We start from the raw sequence: 19,697 nt of genomic DNA, 5'->3' as shown, positions 1-19,697 counted from the left end.
GTCCACTCTATCTGTGTCCTCTGGTCCTAGACTCCCCCCATTATAGGAAACATCCTCTCCACATCCACTCTATCTGTGTCCTCTGGTCCTAGACTCCCCCACTATAGGAAACATCCTCTCCACATCCACTCTATCTGTGCCCTCTGGTCCTAGACTCCCCCACTATAGGAAACATCCTCTCCACATCCACTCTATCTGTGTCCTCTGGTCCTAGACTCCCCCGACTATAGGAAACATCCTCTCCACATCCACTCTATCTGTGTCCTCTGGTCCTAGACTCCCCGACCACAGGAAACATCCTCTCCACATCCACTCTATCTGTGTCCTCTGGTCCTAGACTCCCCGACCACAGGAAACATCCTCTCCACATCCACTCTATCTGTGTCCTCTGGTCCTAGACTCCCCCACTATAGGAAACATCCTCTCCACATCCACTCTATCTGTGTCCTCTGGTCCTAGACTCCCCGACCACAGGAAACATCCTCTCCACATCCACTCTATCTGTGTCCTCTGGTCCTAGACTCCCCCACTGAAGGAAACATCCCCTCCACATCCACTCTATCTGTGTCCTCTGGTCCTAGACTCCCCCCACTATAGGAAACATCCTCTCCACATCCACTCTATCTGTGTCCTCTGGTCCTAGACTCCCCCACTATAGGAAACATCCTCTCCACATCCACTCTATCTGTGTCCTCTGGTCCTAGACTCCCCCACTATAGGAAACATCCTCTCCACATCCACTCTATCTGTGTCCTCTGGTCCTAGACTCCCCCACTATAGGAAACATCCTCTCCACATCCACTCTATCTGTGTCCTCTGGTCCTAGACTCCCCCACTATAGGAAACATCCTCTCCACATCCACTCTATCTGTGCCCTCTGGTCCTAGACTCCCCCCACTATAGGAAACATCCTCTCCACATCCACTCTATCTGTGTCCTCTGGTCCTAGACTCCCCCACTATAGGAAACATCCTCTCCACATCCACTCTATCTGTGTCCTCTGGTCCTAGACTCCCCCACTATAGGAAACATCCTCTCCACATCCACTCTATCTGTGTCCTCTGGTCCTAGACTCCCCCACTATAGGAAACATCCTCTCCACATCCACTCTATCTGTGTCCTCTGGTCCTAGACTCCCCCACTATAGGAAACATCCTCTCCACATCCACTCTATCTGTGTCCTCTGGTCCTAGACTCCCCCACTATAGGAAACATCCTCTCCACATCCACTCTATCTGTGTCCTCTGGTCCTAGACTCCCCCACTATAGGAAACATCCTCTCCACATCCACTCTATCTGTGTCCTCTGGTCCCAGACTCCCCCACTATAGGAAACATCCTCTCCACATCCACTCTATCTGTGTCCTCTGGTCCTAGACTCCCCGACCACAGGAAACATCCTCTCCACATCCACTCTATCTGTGTCCTCTGGTCCTAGACTCCCCCACTATAGGAAACATCCTCTCCACATCCACTCTATCTGTGTCCTCTGGTCCTAGACTCCCCCACTATAGGAAACATCCTCTCCACATCCACTCTATCTGTGTCCTCTGGTCCTAGACTCCCCCACTATAGGAAACATCCTCTCCACATCCACTCTATCTGTGCATTCTGGTCCTAGACTCCCCCACTATAGGAAACATCCTCTCCACATCCACTCTATCTGTGTCCTCTGGTCCTAGACTCCCCACTGCAGTAAACATCCTCTCCACATCCACTCTATCTGTGCCCTCTGGTCCTAGACTCCCCCCACTATAGGAAACATCCTCTCCACATCCACTCTATCTGTGTCCTCTGGTCCTAGACTCCCCCACTATAGGAAACATCCTCTCCACATCCACTCTATCAGTGTCCTCTGGTCCTAGACTCCCCCACTATAGGAAACATCCTCTCCACATCCACTCTATCAGTGTCCTCTGGTCCTAGACTCCCCTACTATAGGAAACATCCTCTCCACGTCCACTCTATCAGTGTCCTCTGGTCCTAGACTCCCCCACTATCGGAAACATCCTCTCCACGTCCACTCTATCTGTGTCCTCTGGTCCTAGACTCCCCCCATTATAGGAAACATCCTCTCCACATCCACTCTATCTGTGTCCTCTGGTCCTAGACTCCCCCACTATAGGAAACATCCTCTCCACATCCACTCTATCTGTGCCCTCTGGTCCTAGACTCCCCCACTATAGGAAACATCCTCTCCACATCCACTCTATCTGTGTCCTCTGGTCCTAGACTCCCCCGACTATAGGAAACATCCTCTCCACATCCACTCTATCTGTGTCCTCTGGTCCTAGACTCCCCCACTATAGGAAACATCCTCTCCACATCCACTCTATCTGTGTCCTCTGGTCCTAGACTCCCCCACTATAGGAAACATCCTCTCCACATCCACTCTATCTGTGTCCTCTGGTCCTAGACTCCCCCACTATAGGAAACATCCTCTCCACATCCACTCTATCTGTGTCCTCTGGTCCTAGACTCCCCGACCACAGGAAACATCCTCTCCACATCCACTCTATCTGTGTCCTCTGGTCCTAGACTCCCCCACTATAGGAAACATCCTCTCCACATCCACTCTATCTGTGTCCTCTGGTCCTAGACTCCCCCCACTATAGGAAACATCCTCTCCACATCCACTCTATCTGTGTCCTCTGGTCCTAGACTCCCCCACTATAGGAAACATCCTCTCCACATCCACTCTATCTGTGTCCTCTGGTCCTAGACTCCCCCACTATAGGAAACATCCTCTCCACATCCACTCTATCTGTGCCCTCTGGTCCTAGACTCCCCACTGCAGGAAACATCCTCTCCACATCCACTCTATCTGTGCCCTCTGGTCCTAGACTCCCCCCACTATAGGAAACATCCTCTCCACATCCACTCTATCTGTGTCCTCTGGTCCTAGACTCCCCCACTATAGGAAACATCCTCTCCACATCCACTCTATCAGTGTCCTCTGGTCCTAGACTCCCCCACTATAGGAAACATCCTCTCCACATCCACTCTATCAGTGTCCTCTGGTCCTAGACTCCACTACTATAGGAAACATCCTCTCCACCTCCACTCTATCAGTGTCCTCTGGTCCTAGACTCCCCCACTATCGGAAACATCCTCTCCACGTCCACTCTATCTGTGTCCTCTGGTCCTAGACTCCCCCACTATAGGAAACATCCTCTCCACATCCACTCTATCTGTGCCCTCTGGTCCTAGACTCCCCCACTATAGGAAACATCCTCTCCACATCCACTCTATCTGTGTCCTCTGGTCCTAGACTCCCCCACTATAGGAAACATCCTCTCCACATCCACTCTATCTGTGTCCTCTGGTCCTAGACTCCCCCACTATAGGAAACATCCTCTCCACATCCACTCTATCTGTGTCCTCTGGTCCTAGACTCCCCCACTATAGGAAACATCCTCTCCACATCCACTCTATCTGTGTCCTCTGGTCCTAGACTCCCCCACTATAGGAAACATCCTCTCCACATCCACTCTATCTGTGTCCTCTGGTCCTAGACTCCCCCACTATAGGAAACATCCTCTCCACATCCACTCTACCTGTGTCCTCTGGTCCTAGACTCCCCGACCACAGGAAACATCCTCTCCACATCCACTCTATCTGTGCCCTCTGGTCCCAGACTGCCCCCACTATAGGAAACATCCTCTCCACATCCACTCTATCTGTGTCCTCTGGTCCTAGACTCCCCGACCACAGGAAACATCCTCTCCACATCCACTCTATCTGTGTCCTCTGGTCCTAGACTCCCCCACTATAGGAAACATCCTCTCCACATCCACTCTGTCTGTGTCCTCTGGTCCTAGACTCCCCCCACTATAGGAAACATCCTCTCCACATCCACTCTATCTGTGTCCTCTGGTCCTAGACTCCCCCACTATAGGAAACATCCTCTCCACATCCACTCTATCTGTGTCCTCTGGTCCTAGACTCCCCCACTATAGGAAACATCCTCTCCACATCCACTCTATCTGTGTCCTCTGGTCCTAGACTCCCCCACTATAGGAAACATCCTCTCCACATCCACTCTATCTGTGTCCTCTGGTCCTAGACTCCCCCACTATAGGAAACATCCTCTCCACATCCACTCTATCTGTGTCCTCTGGTCCTAGACTCCCCCACTATAGGAAACATCCTCTCCACATCGACTCTGTCTGTGTCCTCTGGTCCTAGACTCCCCCACTATGGGAAACATCCTCTCCACATCCACTCTATCTGTGTCCTCTGGTCCTAGACTCCCCGACCACAGGAAACATCCTCTCCACATCCACTCTATCTGTGTCCTCTGGTCCTAGACTCCCCCACTATAGGAAACATCCTCTCCACATCCACTCTATCTGTGTCCTCTGGTCCTAGACTCCCCGACCACAGGAAACATCCTCTCCACATCCACTCTATCTGTGTCCTCTGATCCTAGACTCCCCCCAGCATAGGAAATATCCTCTCCACATCCACTCTATCTGTGTCCTCTGGTCCTAGACTCCCCCACTATAGGAAACATCCTCTCCACATCCACTCTATCTGTGTCCTCTGGTCCTAGACTCCCCCCACTATAGGAAACATCCTCTCCACATCCACTCTATCTGTGCATTCTGGTCCTAGACTCCCCCACTATAGGAAACATCCTCTCCACATCCACTCTATCTGTGTCCTCTGGTCCTAGACTCCCCACTGCAGTAAACATCCTCTCCACATCCACTCTATCTGTGCCCTCTGGTCCTAGACTCCCCCCACTATAGGAAACATCCTCTCCACATCCACTCTATCTGTGTCCTCTGGTCCTAGACTCCCCCACTATAGGAAACATCCTCTCCACATCCACTCTATCAGTGTCCTCTGGTCCTAGACTCCCCCACTATAGGAAACATCCTCTCCACATCCACTCTATCTGTGTCCTCTGGTCCTAGACTCCCCCACTATAGGAAACATCCTCTCCACATCCACTCTATCTGTGTCCTCTGGTCCTAGACTCCCCCACTATAGGAAACATCCTCTCCACATCCACTCTATCTGTGTCCTCTGGTCCTAGACTCCCCCACTATAGGAAACATCCTCTCCACATCCACTCTATCTGTGTCCTCTGGTCCTAGACTCCCCCACTATAGGAAACATCCTCTCCACATCCACTCTATCTGTGCCCTCTGGTCCTAGACTCCCCCACTATAGGAAACATCCTCTCCACATCCACTCTATCTGTGTCCTCTGGTCCTAGACTCCCCCACTATAGGAAACATCCTCTCCACATCCACTCTATCTGTGTCCTCTGGTCCTAGACTCCCCCACTATAGGAAACATCCTCTCCACATCCACTCTATCTGTGTCCTCTGGTCCTAGACTCCCCCACCATAGGAAACATCCTCTCCACATCCACTCTATCTGTGTCCTCTGGTCCTAGACTCCCCCACTATAGGAAACATCCTCTCCACATCCACTCTATCTGTGTCCTCTGGTCCTAGACTCCCCCACTATAGGAAACATCCTCTCCACATCCACTCTATCTGTGTCCTCTGGTCCTAGACTCCCCGACCAAGGAAACATCCTCTCCACATCCACTCTATCTGTGTCCTCTGGTCCTAGACTCCCCCACTATAGGAAACATCCTCTCCACATCCACTCTATCTGTGTCCTCTGGTCCTAGACTCCCCCACTATAGGAAACATCCTCTCCACATCCACTCTATCTGTGTCCTCTGGTCCTAGACTCCCCCACTATAGGAAACATCCTCTCCACATCCACTCTATCTGTGTCCTCTGGTCCTAGACTCCCCCACTATAGGAAACATCCTCTCCACATCCACTCTATCTGTGTCCTCTGGTCCTAGACTCCCCCACTATAGGAAACATCCTCTCCACATCCACTCTATCTGTGTCCTCTGGTCCTAGACTCCCCCACTATAGGAAACATCCTCTCCACATCCACTCTATCTGTGTCCTCTGGTCCTAGACTCCCCCACTATAGGAAACATCCTCTCCACATCCACTCTATCTGTGTCCTCTGGTCCTAGACTCCCCCACTATAGGAAACATCCTCTCCACATCCACTCTATCTGTGTCCTCTGGTCCTAGACTCCCCGACCACAGGAAACATCCTCTCCACATCCACTCTATCTGTGTCCTCTGGTCCTAGACTCCCCCACTATAGGAAACATCCTCTCCACATCCACTCTATCTGTGTCCTCTGGTCCTAGACTCCCCGACTATAGGAAACATCCTCTCCACATCCACTCTATCTGTGTCCTCTGGTCCTAGACTCCCCCCACTATAGGAAACATCCTCTCCACATCCACTCTATCTGTGTCCTCTGGTCCTAGACTCCCCCACTATAGGAAACATCCTCTCCACATCCACTCTATCTGTGTCCTCTGGTCCTAGACTCCCCCACTATAGGAAACATCCTCTCCACATCCACTCTATCTGTGCATTCTGGTCCTAGACTCCCCCACTATAGGAAACATCCTCTCCACATCCACTCTATCTGTGTCCTCTGGTCCTAGACTCCCCACTGCAGTAAACATCCTCTCCACATCCACTCTATCTGTGCCCTCTGGTCCTAGACTCCCCCCACTATAGGAAACATCCTCTCCACATCCACTCTATCTGTGTCCTCTGGTCCTAGACTCCCCCACTATAGGAAACATCCTCTCCACATCCACTCTATCAGTGTCCTCTGGTCCTAGACTCCCCCACTATAGGAAACATCCTCTCCACATCCACTCTATCAGTGTCCTCTGGTCCTAGACTCCCCCACTATAGGAAACATCCTCTCCACATCCACTCTATCTGTGTCCTCTGGTCCTAGACTCCCCCACTATAGGAAACATCCTCTCCACATCCACTCTATCTGTGTCCTCTGGTCCTAGACTCCCCCACTATAGGAAACATCCTCTCCACATCCACTCTATCTGTGTCCTCTGGTCCTAGACTCCCCCACTATAGGAAACATCCTCTCCACATCCACTCTATCTGTGCCCTCTGGTCCTAGACTCCCCCACTATAGGAAACATCCTCTCCACATCCAATCTATCTGTGTCCTCTGGACCTAGACTCCCCCACTATAGGAAACATCCTCTCCACATCCACTCTATCTGTGTCCTCTGGTCCTAGACTCCCCCACTATAGGAAACATACTCTCCACATCCACTCTACCTGTGTCCTCTGGTCCTAGACTCCCCGACCACAGGAAGCATCCTCTCCACATCCACTCGAGCTGTGTCCTCTGGTCCTAGACTCCCCCACTGTAGGAAACATCCCCTCCACATCCACTCTATCTGTGTCCTCTGATCCTAGACTCCCCCCACCATAGGAAATATCCTCTCCACATCCACTCTATCTGTGTCCTCTGGTCCTAGACTCCCCCACTATAGGAAACATCCTCTCCACATCCACTCTATCTGTGTCCTCTGGTCCTAGACTCCCCCACTATAGGAAACATCCTCTCCACATCCACTCTATCTGTGCATTCTGGTCCTAGACTCCCCCACTATAGGAAACATCCTCTCCACATCCACTCTATCTGTGTCCTCTGGTCCTAGACTCCCCACTGCAGTAAACATCCTCTCCACATCCACTCTATCTGTGCCCTCTGGTCCTAGACTCCCCCCACTATAGGAAACATCCTCTCCACATCCACTCTATCTGTGTCCTCTGGTCCTAGGCTCCCCCACTATAGGAAACATCCTCTCCACATCCACTCTATCAGTGTCCTCTGGTCCTAGACTCCCCCACTTAGGAAACATCCTCTCCACATCCACTCTATCAGTGTCCTCTGGTCCTAGACTCCCCTACTATAGGAAACATCCTCTCCACGTCCACTCTATCAGTGTCCTCTGGTCCTAGACTCCCCCACTATCGGAAACATCCTCTCCACGTCCACTCTATCTGTGTCCTCTGGTCCTAGACTCCCCCCATTATAGGAAACATCCTCTCCACATCCACTCTATCTGTGTCCTCTGGTCCTAGACTCCCCCACTATAGGAAACATCCTCTCCACATCCACTCTATCTGTGCCCTCTGGTCCTAGACTCCCCCACTATAGGAAACATCCTCTCCACATCCACTCTATCTGTGTCCTCTGGTCCTAGACTCCCCCACTATAGGAAACATCCTCTCCACATCCACTCTATCTGTGTCCTCTGGTCCTAGACTCCCCCACTATAGGAAACATCCTCTCCACATCCACTCTATCTGTGTCCTCTGGTCCTAGACTCCCCCACTATAGGAAACATCCTCTCCACATCCACTCTATCTGTGTCCTCTGGTCCTAGACTCCCCCACTATAGGAAACATCCTCTCCACATCCACTCTATCTGTGTCCTCTGGTCCTAGACTCCCCGACCACAGGAAACATCCTCTCCACATCCACTCTATCTGTGCCCTCTGGTCCTAGACTCCCCCACTATAGGAAACATCCTCTCCACATCCACTCTATCTGTGTCCTCTGGTCCTAGACTCCCCCACTATAGGAAACATCCTCTCCACATCCACTCTATCTGTGTCCTCTGGTCCTAGACTCCCCCACTATAGGAAACATCCTCTCCACATCCACTCTATCTGTGTCCTCTGGTCCTAGACTCCCCCACTATAGGAAACATCCTCTCCACATCCACTCTATCTGTGTCCTCTGGTCCTAGACTCCCCCACTATAGGAAACATCCTCTCCACATCCACTCTATCTGTGTCCTCTGGTCCTAGACTCCCCCACTATAGGAAACATCCTCTCCACATCCACTCTATCTGTGTCCTCTGGTCCTAGACTCCCCCACTATAGGAAACATCCTCTCCACATCCACTCTATCAGTGTCCTCTGGTCCTAGACTCCCCTACTATAGGAAACATCCTCTCCACATCCACTCTATCAGTGTCCTCTGGTCCTAGACTCCCCCACTATAGGAAACATCCTCTCCACGTCCACTCTATCTGTGTCCTCTGGTCCTAGACTCCCCCACTATAGGAAACATCCTCTCCACATCCACTCTATCTGTGTCCTCTGGTCCTAGACTCCCCCACTATAGGAAACATCCTCTCCACATCCACTCTATCTGTGCCCTCTGGTCCTAGACTCCCCCACTATAGGAAATATCCTCTCCACATCCACTCTATCTGTGTCCTCTGGTCCTAGACTCCCCCACTATAGGAAACATCCTCTCCACATCCACTCTATCTGTGTCCTCTGGTCCTAGACTCCCCCACTATAGGAAACATCCTCTCCACATCCACTCTATCTGTGTCCTCTGGTCCTAGACTCCCCCACTATAGGAAACATCCTCTCCACATCCACTCTATCTGTGTCCTCTGGTCCTAGACTCCCCCACTATAGGAAACATCCTCTCCACATCCACTCTATCTGTGTCCTCTGGTCCTAGACTCCCCCACTATAGGAAACATCCTCTCCACATCCACTCTATCTGTGTCCTCTGGTCCTAGACTCCCCGACCACAGGAAACATCCTCTCCACATCCACTCTGTCTGTGTCCTCTGGTCCTAGACTCCCCCCACTATAGGAAACATCCTCTCCACATCCACTCTATCTGTGTCCTCTGGTCCTAGACTCCCCCACTATAGGAAACATCCTCTCCACATCCACTCTATCTGTGTCCTCTGGTCCTAGACTCCCCCACTATAGGAAACATCCTCTCCACATCCACTCTATCTGTGTCCTCTGGTCCTAGACTCCCCCACTATAGGAAACATCCTCTCCACATCCACTCTATCTGTGCCCTCTGGTCCTAGACTCCCCCACTATAGGAAACATCCTCTCCACATCCACTCTATCTGTGTCCTCTGGTCCTAGACTCCCCCCACTATAGGAAACATCCTCTCCACATCGACTCTGTCTGTGTCCTCTGGTCCTAGACTCCCCCACTATAGGAAACATCCTCTCCACATCCACTCTATCTGTGTCCTCTGGTCCTAGACTCCCCCACTATAGGAAACATCCTCTCCACATCCACTCTATCTGTGTCCTCTGGTCCTAGACTCCCCCACTATAGGAAACATCCTCTCCACATCCACTCTATCTGTGTCCTCTGGTCCTAGACTCCCCCACTATAGGAAACATCCTCTCCACATCCACTCTATCTGTGTCCTCTGGTCCTAGACTCCCCCACTATAGGAAACATCCTCTCCACATCCACTCTATCTGTGTCCTCTGGTCCTAGACTCCCCCACTATAGGAAACATCCTCTCCACATCCACTCTATCTGTGTCCTCTGGTCCTAGACTCCCCCACTATAGGAAACATCCTCTCCACATCCACTCTATCTGTGTCCTCTGGTCCTAGACTCCCCCACTATAGGAAACATCCTCTCCACATCCACTCTATCTGTGTCCTCTGGTCCTAGACTCCCCCACTATAGGAAACATCCTCTCCACATCCACTCTATCTGTGTCCTCTGGTCCTAGACTCCCCCACTACAGGAAACATCCTCTCCACATCCACTCTATCTGTGTCCTCTGGTCCTAGACTCCCCCACTATAGGAAACATCCTCTCCACATCCACTCTATCTGTGTCCTCTGGTCCTAGACTCCCCCACTATAGGAAACATCCTCTCCACATCCACTCTATCTGTGTCCTCTGGTCCTAGACTCCCCCACTATAGGAAACATCCTCTCCACATCCACTCTATCTGTGTCCTCTGGTCCTAGACTCCCCCACTATAGGAAACATCCTCTCCACATCCACTCTATCTGTGTCCTCTGGTCCTAGACTCCCCGACTATAGGAAACATCCTCTCCACATCCACTCTATCTGTGTCCTTTGGTCCCAGACTCCCCCACTATAGGAAACATCCTCTCCACATCCACTCTATCTGTGTCCTCTGGTCCTAGACTCCCCCACTATAGGAAACATCCTCTCCACATCCACTCTATCTGTGTCCTCTGGTCCTAGACTCCCCCACTATAGGAAACATCCTCTCCACATCCACTCTATCTGTGTCCTCTGGTCCTAGACTCCCCCACTATAGGAAACATCCTCTCCACATCCACTCTATCTGTGTCCTCTGGTCCTAGACTCCCCCCACTATAGGAAACATCCTCTCCACATCCACTCTATCTGTGTCCTCTGGTCCTAGACTCCCCCACTATAGGAAACATCCTCTCCACATCCACTCTATCTGTGTCCTCTGGTCCTAGACTCCCCCACTATAGGAAACATCCTCTCCACATCCACTCTATCTGTGTCCTCTGGTCCTAGACTCCCCCACTATAGGAAACATCCTCTCCACATCCACTCTATCTGTGTCCTCTGGTCCTAGACTCCCCGACCACAGGAAACATCCTCTCCACATCCACTCTATCTGTGTCCTCTGGTCCTAGACTCCCCCACTATAGGAAACATCCCCTCCACATCCACTCTATCTGTGTCCTCTGATCCTAGACTCCCCCCACCATAGGAAATATCCTCTCCACATCCACTCTATCTGTGTCCTCTGGTCCGAGACTCCCCCACTATAGGAAACATCCTCTCCACATCCACTCTATCTGTGTCCTCTGATCCTAGACTCCCCCACTATAGGAAACATCCTCTCCACATCCACTCTATCTGTGCATTCTGGTCCTAGACTCCCCCACTATAGGAAACATCCTCTCCACATCCACTCTATCTGTGTCCTCTGGTCCTAGACTCCCCACTGCAGTAAACATCCTCTCCACATCCACTCTATCTGTGCCCTCTGGTCCTAGACTCCCCCCACTATAGGAAACATCCTCTCCACATCCACTCTATCTGTGTCCTCTGGTCCTAGGCTCCCCCACTATAGGAAACATCCTCTCCACATCCACTCTATCAGTGTCCTCTGGTCCTAGACTCCCCCACTATAGGAAACATCCTCTCCACATCCACTCTATCAGTGTCCTCTGGTCCTAGACTCCCCTACTATAGGAAACATCCTCTCCACGTCCACTCTATCAGTGTCCTCTGGTCCTAGACTCCCCCACTATCGGAAACATCCTCTCCACGTCCACTCTATCTGTGTCCTCTGGTCCTAGACTCCCCCCATTATAGGAAACATCCTCTCCACATCCACTCTATCTGTGTCCTCTGGTCCTAGACTCCCCCACTATAGGAAACATCCTCTCCACATCCACTCTATCTGTGCCCTCTGGTCCTAGACTCCCCGACTATAGGAAACATCCTCTCCACATCCAATCTATCTGTGTCCTCTGGTCCTAGACTCCCCCACTATAGGAAACATCCTCTCCACATCCACTCTATCTGTGTCCTCTGGTCCTAGACTCCCCCACTATAGGAAACATCCTCTCCACATCCACTCTATCTGTGTCCTCTGGTCCTAGACTCCCCCACTATAGGAAACATCCTCTCCACATCCACTCTATCTGTGTCCTCTGGTCCTAGACTCCCCCACTATAGGAAACATCCTCTCCACATCCACTCTATCTGTGTCCTCTGGTCCTAGACTCCCCGACCACAGGAAACATCCTCTCCACATCCACTCTATCTGTGTCCTCTGGTCCTAGACTCCCCCACTATAGGAAACATCCTCTCCACATCCACTCTATCTGTGTCCTCTGGTCCTAGACTCCCCCACTATAGGAAACATCCTCTCCACATCCACTCTATCTGTGTCCTCTGGTCCTAGACTCCCCCACTATAGGAAACATCCTCTCCACATCCACTCTATCTGTGTCCTCTGGTCCTAGACTCCCCCACTATAGGAAACATCCTCTCCACATCCACTCTATCTGTGTCCTCTGGTCCTAGACTCCCCCACTATAGGAAACATCCTCTCCACATCCACTCTATCTGTGTCCTCTGGTCCTAGACTCCCCCACTACAGGAAACATCCTCTCCACATCCACTCTATCTGTGTCCTCTGGTCCTAGACTCCCCCACTATAGGAAACATCCTCTCCACATCCACTCTATCAGTGTCCTCTGGTCCTAGACTCCCCTACTATAGGAAACATCCTCTCCACATCCACTCTATCAGTGTCCTCTGGTCCTAGACTCCCCCACTATCGGAAACATCCTCTCCACGTCCACTCTATCTGTGTCCTCTGGTCCTAGACTCCCCCCATTATAGGAAACATCCTCTCCACATCCACTCTATCTGTGTCCTCTGGTCCTAGACTCCCCCACTATAGGAAACATCCTCTCCACATCCACTCTATCTGTGCCCTCTGGTCCTAGACTCCCCCACTATAGGAAACATCCTCTCCACATCCACTCTATCTGTGTCCTTTGGTCCTAGACTCCCCCACTATAGGAAACATCCTCTCCACATCCACTCTATCTGTGTCCTCTGGTCCTAGACTCCCCCCACTATAGGAAACATCCTCTCCACATCCACTCTATCTGTGTCCTCTGGTCCTAGACTCCCCCACTATAGGAAACATCCTCTCCACATCCACTCTATCTGTGTCCTCTGGTCCTAGACTCCCCCACTATAGGAAACATCCTCTCCACATCGACTCTGTCTGTGTCCTCTGGTCCTAGACTCCCCCACTATAGGAAACATCCTCTCCACATCCACTCTATCTGTGTCCTCTGGTCCTAGACTCCCCGACCACAGGAAACATCCTCTCCACATCCACTCTGTCTGTGTCCTCTGGTCCTAGACTCCCCCACTATAGGGAAACATCCTCTCCACATCCACTCTATCTGTGTCCTCTGGTCCTAGACTCCCCCACTATAGGAAACATCCTCTCCACATCCACTCTATCTGTGTCCTCTGGTCCTAGACTCCCCCACTATAGGAAACATCCTCTCCACATCCACTCTATCTGTGTCCTCTGGTCCTAGACTCCCCCACTATAGGAAACATCCTCTCCACATCCACTCTATCTGTGTCCTCTGGTCCTAGACTCCCCCACTATAGGAAACATCCTCTCCACATCCACTCTATCTGTGTCCTCTGGTCCTAGACTCCCCCCTATAGGAAACATCCTCTCCACATCCACTCTATCTGTGTCCTCTGGTCCTAGACTCCCCCACTATAGGAAACATCCTCTCCACATCCACTCTATCTGTGTCCTCTGGTCCTAGACTCCCCCACTATAGGAAACATCCTCTCCACATCCACTCTATCTGTGTCCTCTGGTCCTAGACTCCCCCACTATAGGAAACATCCTCTCCACATCCACTCTATCTGTGTCCTCTGGTCCTAGACTCCCCCACTATAGGAAACATCCTCTCCACATCCACTCTATCTGTGTCCTCTGGTCCTAGACTCCCCCACTATAGGAAACATCCTCTCCACATCCACTCTATCTGTGTCCTCTGGTCCTAGACTCCCCCACTATAGGAAACATCCTCTCCACATCCACTCTATCTGTGTCCTCTGGTCCTAGACTCCCCCACTATAGGAAACATCCTCTCCACATCCACTCTATCTGTGTCCTCTGGTCCTAGACTCCCCCACTATAGGAAACATCCTCTCCACATCCACTCTATCTGTGTCCTCTGGTCCTAGACTCCCCCACTATAGGAAACATCCTCTCCACATCCACTCTATCTGTGTCCTCTGGTCCTAGACTCCCCCACTATAGGAAACATCCTCTCCACATCCACTCTATCTGTGTCCTCTGGTCCTAGACTCCCCCACTATAGGAAACATCCTCTCCACATCCACTCTATCTGTGTCCTCTGGTCCTAGACTCCCCCACTATAGGAAACATCCTCTCCACATCCACTCTATCTGTGTCCTCTGGTCCTAGACTCCCCCACTATAGGAAACATCCTCTCCACATCCACTCTATCTGTGTCCTCTGGTCCTAGACTCCCCCACTATAGGAAACATCCTCTCCACATCCACTCTATCTGTGTCCTCTGGTCCTAGACTCCCCGACTATAGGAAACATCCTCTCCACATCCACTCTATCTGTGTCCTCTGGTCCTAGACTCCCCCACTATAGGAAACATCCTCTCCACATCCACTCTATCTGTGTCCTCTGGTCCTAGACTCCCCCACTATAGGAAACATCCTCTCCACATCCACTCTATCTGTGTCCTCTGGTCCTAGACTCCCCCACTATAGGAAACATCCTCTCCACATCCACTCTATCTGTGTCCTCTGGTCCTAGACTCCCCCACTATAGGAAACATCCTCTCCACATCCACTCTATCTGTGTCCTCTGGTCCTAGACTCCCCCACTATAGGAAACATCCTCTCCACATCCACTCTATCTGTGTCCTCTGGTCCTAGACTCCCCCACTATAGGAAACATCCTCTCCACATCCACTCTATCTGTGTCCTCTGGTCCTAGACTCCCCCACTATAGGAAACATCCTCTCCACATCCACTCTATCTGTGTCCTCTGGTCCTAGACTCCCCCACTATAGGAAACATCCTCTCCACATCCACTCTATCTGTGTCCTCTGGTCCTAGACTCCCCCACCAAAGGAAACATCCTCTCCACATCCACTCTATCTGTGTCCTCTGGTCCTAGACTCCCCCACTATAGGAAACATCCTCTCCACATCCACTCTATCTGTGTCCTCTGGTCCTAGACTCCCCCACTATAGGAAACATCCTCTCCACATCCACTCTATCTGTGTCCTCTGGTCCTAGACTCCCCCACTATAGGAAACATCCTCTCCACATCCACTCTATCTGTGCATTCTGGTCCTAGACTCCCCCACTATAGGAAACATCCTCTCCACATCCACTCTATCTGTGTCCTCTGGTCCTAGACTCCCCACTGCAGTAAACATCCTCTCCACATCCACTCTATCTGTGCCCTCTGGTCCTAGACTCCCCCCACTATAGGAAACATCCTCTCCACATCCACTCTATCTGTGTCCTCTGGTCCTAGGCTCCCCCACTATAGGAAACATCCTCTCCACATCCACTCTATCAGTGTCCTCTGGTCCTAGACTCCCCCACTATAGGAAACATCCTCTCCACATCCACTCTATCAGTGTCCTCTGGTCCTAGACTCCCCTACTATAGGAAACATCCTCTCCATGTCCACTCTATCAGTGTCCTCTGGTCCTAGTCTCCCCCATTATCGGAAACATCCTCTCCACGTCCACTCTATCTGTGTCCTCTGGTCCTAGACTCCCCCCATTATAGGAAACATCCTCTCCACATCCACTCTATCTGTGTCCTCTGGTCCTAGACTCCCCCACTATAGGAAACATCCTCTCCACATCCACTCTATCTGTGTCCTCTGGTCCTAGACTCCCCCACTATAGGAAACATCCTCTCCACATCCACTCTATCTGTGCCCTCTGGTCCTAGACTCCCCCGACTATAGGAAACATCCTCTCCACATCCACTCTATCTGTGTCCTCTGGTCCTAGACTCCCCCACTATAGGAAACATCCTCTCCACATCCACTCTATCTGTGTCCTCTGGTCCTAGACTCCCCCACTATAGGAAACATCCTCTCCACATCCACTCTATCTGTGTCCTCTGGTCCTAGACTCCCCCACTAGAGGAAACATCCTCTCCACATCCACTCTATCTGTGTCCTCTGGTCCTAGACTCCCCGACCACAGGAAACATCCTCTCCACATCCACTCTATCTGTGCCCTCTGGTCCCAGACTGCCCCCACTATAGGAAACATCCTCTCCACATCCACTCTATCTGTGTCCTCTGGTCCTAGACTCCCCGACCACAGGAAACATCCTCTCCACATCCACTCTATCTGTGTCCTCTGGTCCTAGACTCCCCCACTGAAGGAAACATCCTCTCCACATCCACTCTATCTGTGTCCTCTGGTCCTAGACTCCCCCCACTATAGGAAACATCCTCTCCACATCCACTCTATCTGTGTCCTCTGGTCCTAGACTCCCCCACTATAGGAAACATCCTCTCCACATCCACTCTATCTGTGTCCTCTGGTCCTAGACTCCCCCACTATAGGAAACATCCTCTCCACATCCACTCTATCTGTGTCCTCTGGTCCTAGACTCCCCCACTATAGGAAACATCCTCTCCACATCCACTCTATCTGTGTCCTCTGGTCCTAGACTCCCCCACTATAGGAAACATCCTCTCCACATCCACTCTATCTGTGTCCTCTGGTCCTAGACTCCCCCACTATAGGAAACATCCTCTCCACATCCACTCTATCTGTGCCCTCTGGTCCCAGACTCCCCCACTATAGGAAACATCCTCTCCACATCCACTCTATCTGTGTCCTCTGGTCCTAGACTCCCCGACCACAGGAAACATCCTCTCCACATCCACTCTATCTGTGTCCTCTGGTCCCAGACTCCCCCACTATAGGAAACATCCTCTCCACATCCACTCTATCTGTGTCCTCTGGTCCTAGACTCCCCGACCACAGGAAACATCCTCTCCACATCCACTCTATCTGTGTCCTCTGATCCTAGACTCCCCCCAGCATAGGAAACATCCTCTCCACATCCACTCTATCTGTGTCCTCTGGTCCTAGACTCCCCCACTATAGGAAACATCCTCTCCACATCCACTCTATCTGTGTCCTCTGATCCTAGACTCCCCCACTATAGGAAACATCCTCTCCACATCCACTCTATCTGTGCATTCTGGTCCTAGACTCCCCCACTATAGGAAACATCCTCTCCACATCCACTCTATCTGTGTCCTCTGGTCCTAGACTCCCCACTGCAGTAAACATCCTCTCCACATCCACTCTATCTGTGCCCTCTGGTCCTAGACTCCCCCCACTATAGGAAACATCCTCTCCACATCCACTCTATCTGTGTCCTCTGGTCCTAGACTCCCCCACTATAGGAAACATCCTCTCCACATCCACTCTATCAGTGTCCTCTGGTCCTAGACTCCCCCACTATAGGAAACATCCTCTCCACATCCACTCTATCAGTGTCCTCTGGTCCTAGACTCCCCCCATTATAGGAAACATCCTCTCCACATCCACTCTATCTGTGTCCTCTGGTCCTAGACTCCCCCCGCTATAGGAAACATCCTCTCCACATCCACTCTATCTGTGTCCTCTGGTCCTAGACTCCCCCACTATAGGAAACATCCTCTCCACATCCACTCTATCTGTGCCCTCTGGTCCTAGACTCCCCCGACTATAGGAAACATCCTCTCCACATCCACTCTATCTGTGCCCTCTGGTCCTAGACTCCCCCACTATAGGAAACATCCTCTCCACATCCAATCTATCTGTGTCCTCTGGTCCTAGACTCCCCCACTATAGGAAACATCCTCTCCACATCGACTCTGTCTGTGTCCTCTGGTCCTAGACTCCCCCACTATAGGAAACATCCTCTCCACATCCACTCTATCTGTGTCCTCTGGTCCTAGACTCCCCGACCACAGGAAACATCCTCTCCACATCCACTCTATCTGTGTCCTCTGGTCCTAGACTCCCCCACTATAGGAAACATCCTCTCCACATCGACTCTGTCTGTGTCCTCTGGTCCTAGACTCCCCCACTATGGGAAACATCCTCTCCACATCCACTCTATCTGTGTCCTCTGGTCCTAGACTCCCCGACCACAGGAAACATCCTCTCCACATCCACTCTATCTGTGTCCTCTGGTCCTAGACTCCCCCACTATAGGAAACATCCTCTCCACATCCACTCTATCTGTGTCCTCTGGTCCTAGACTCCCCCACTATAGGAAACATCCTCTCCACATCCACTCTATCTGTGTCCTCTGGTCCTAGACTCCCCCACTATAGGAAACATCCTCTCCACATCCACTCTATCTGTGTCATCTGGTCCTAGACTCCCCCCACTATAGGAAACATCCTCTCCACATCGACTCTGTCTGTGTCCTCTGGTCCTAGACTCCCCCACTATAGGAAACATCCTCTCCACATCCACTCTATCTGTGTCCTCTGGTCCTAGACTCCCCCACTATAGGAAACATCCTCTCCACATCCACTCTATCTGTGTCCTCTGGTCCTAGACTCCCCCACTATAGGAAACATCCTCTCCACATCCACTCTATCTGTGTCCTCTGGTCCTAGACTCCCCCACTATAGGAAACATCCTCTCCACATCCACTCTATCTGTGTCCTCTGGTCCTAGACTCCCCGACCACAGGAAACATCCTCTCCACATCCACTCTATCTGTGCCCTCTGGTCCCAGACTGCCCCCACTATAGGAAACATCCTCACCACATCCACTCTATCTGTGTCCTCTGGTCCTAGACTCCCCGACCACAGGAAACATCCTCTCCACATCCACTCTATCTGTGTCCTCTGATCCTAGACTCCCCCCAGCATAGGAAATATCCTCTCCACATCCACTCTATCTGTGTCCTCTGGTCCGAGACTCCCCCACTATAGGAAACATCCTCTCCACATCCACTCTATCTGTGTCCTCTGGTCCTAGACTCCCCCACTATAGGAAACATCCTCTCCACATCCACTCTATCTGTGCATTCTGGTCCTAGACTCCCCCACTATAGGAAACATCCTCTCCACATCCACTCTATCTGTGTCCTCTGGTCCTAGACTCCCCACTGCAGTAAACATCCTCTCCACATTCACTCTATCTGTGCCCTCTGGTCCTAGACTCCCCCCACTATAGGAAACATCCTCTCCACATCCACTCTATCTGTGTCCTCTGGTCCTAGGCTCCCCCACTATAGGAAACATCCTCTCCACATCCACTCTATCAGTGTCCTCTGGTCCTAGACTCCCCCACTATAGGAAACATCCTCTCCACATCCACTCTATCAGTGTCCTCTGGTCCTAGACTCCCCCACTATAGGAAACATCCTCTCCACATCCACTCTATCTGTGTCCTCTGGT

Source organism: Mobula hypostoma, chromosome X1, assembly GCF_963921235.1.
Source record: "Mobula hypostoma chromosome X1, sMobHyp1.1, whole genome shotgun sequence".
In the NCBI taxonomy this organism is placed as follows: Eukaryota; Metazoa; Chordata; class Chondrichthyes; order Myliobatiformes; family Myliobatidae; genus Mobula; species Mobula hypostoma.
Note: the sequence above shows the minus strand (reverse complement) of the source record.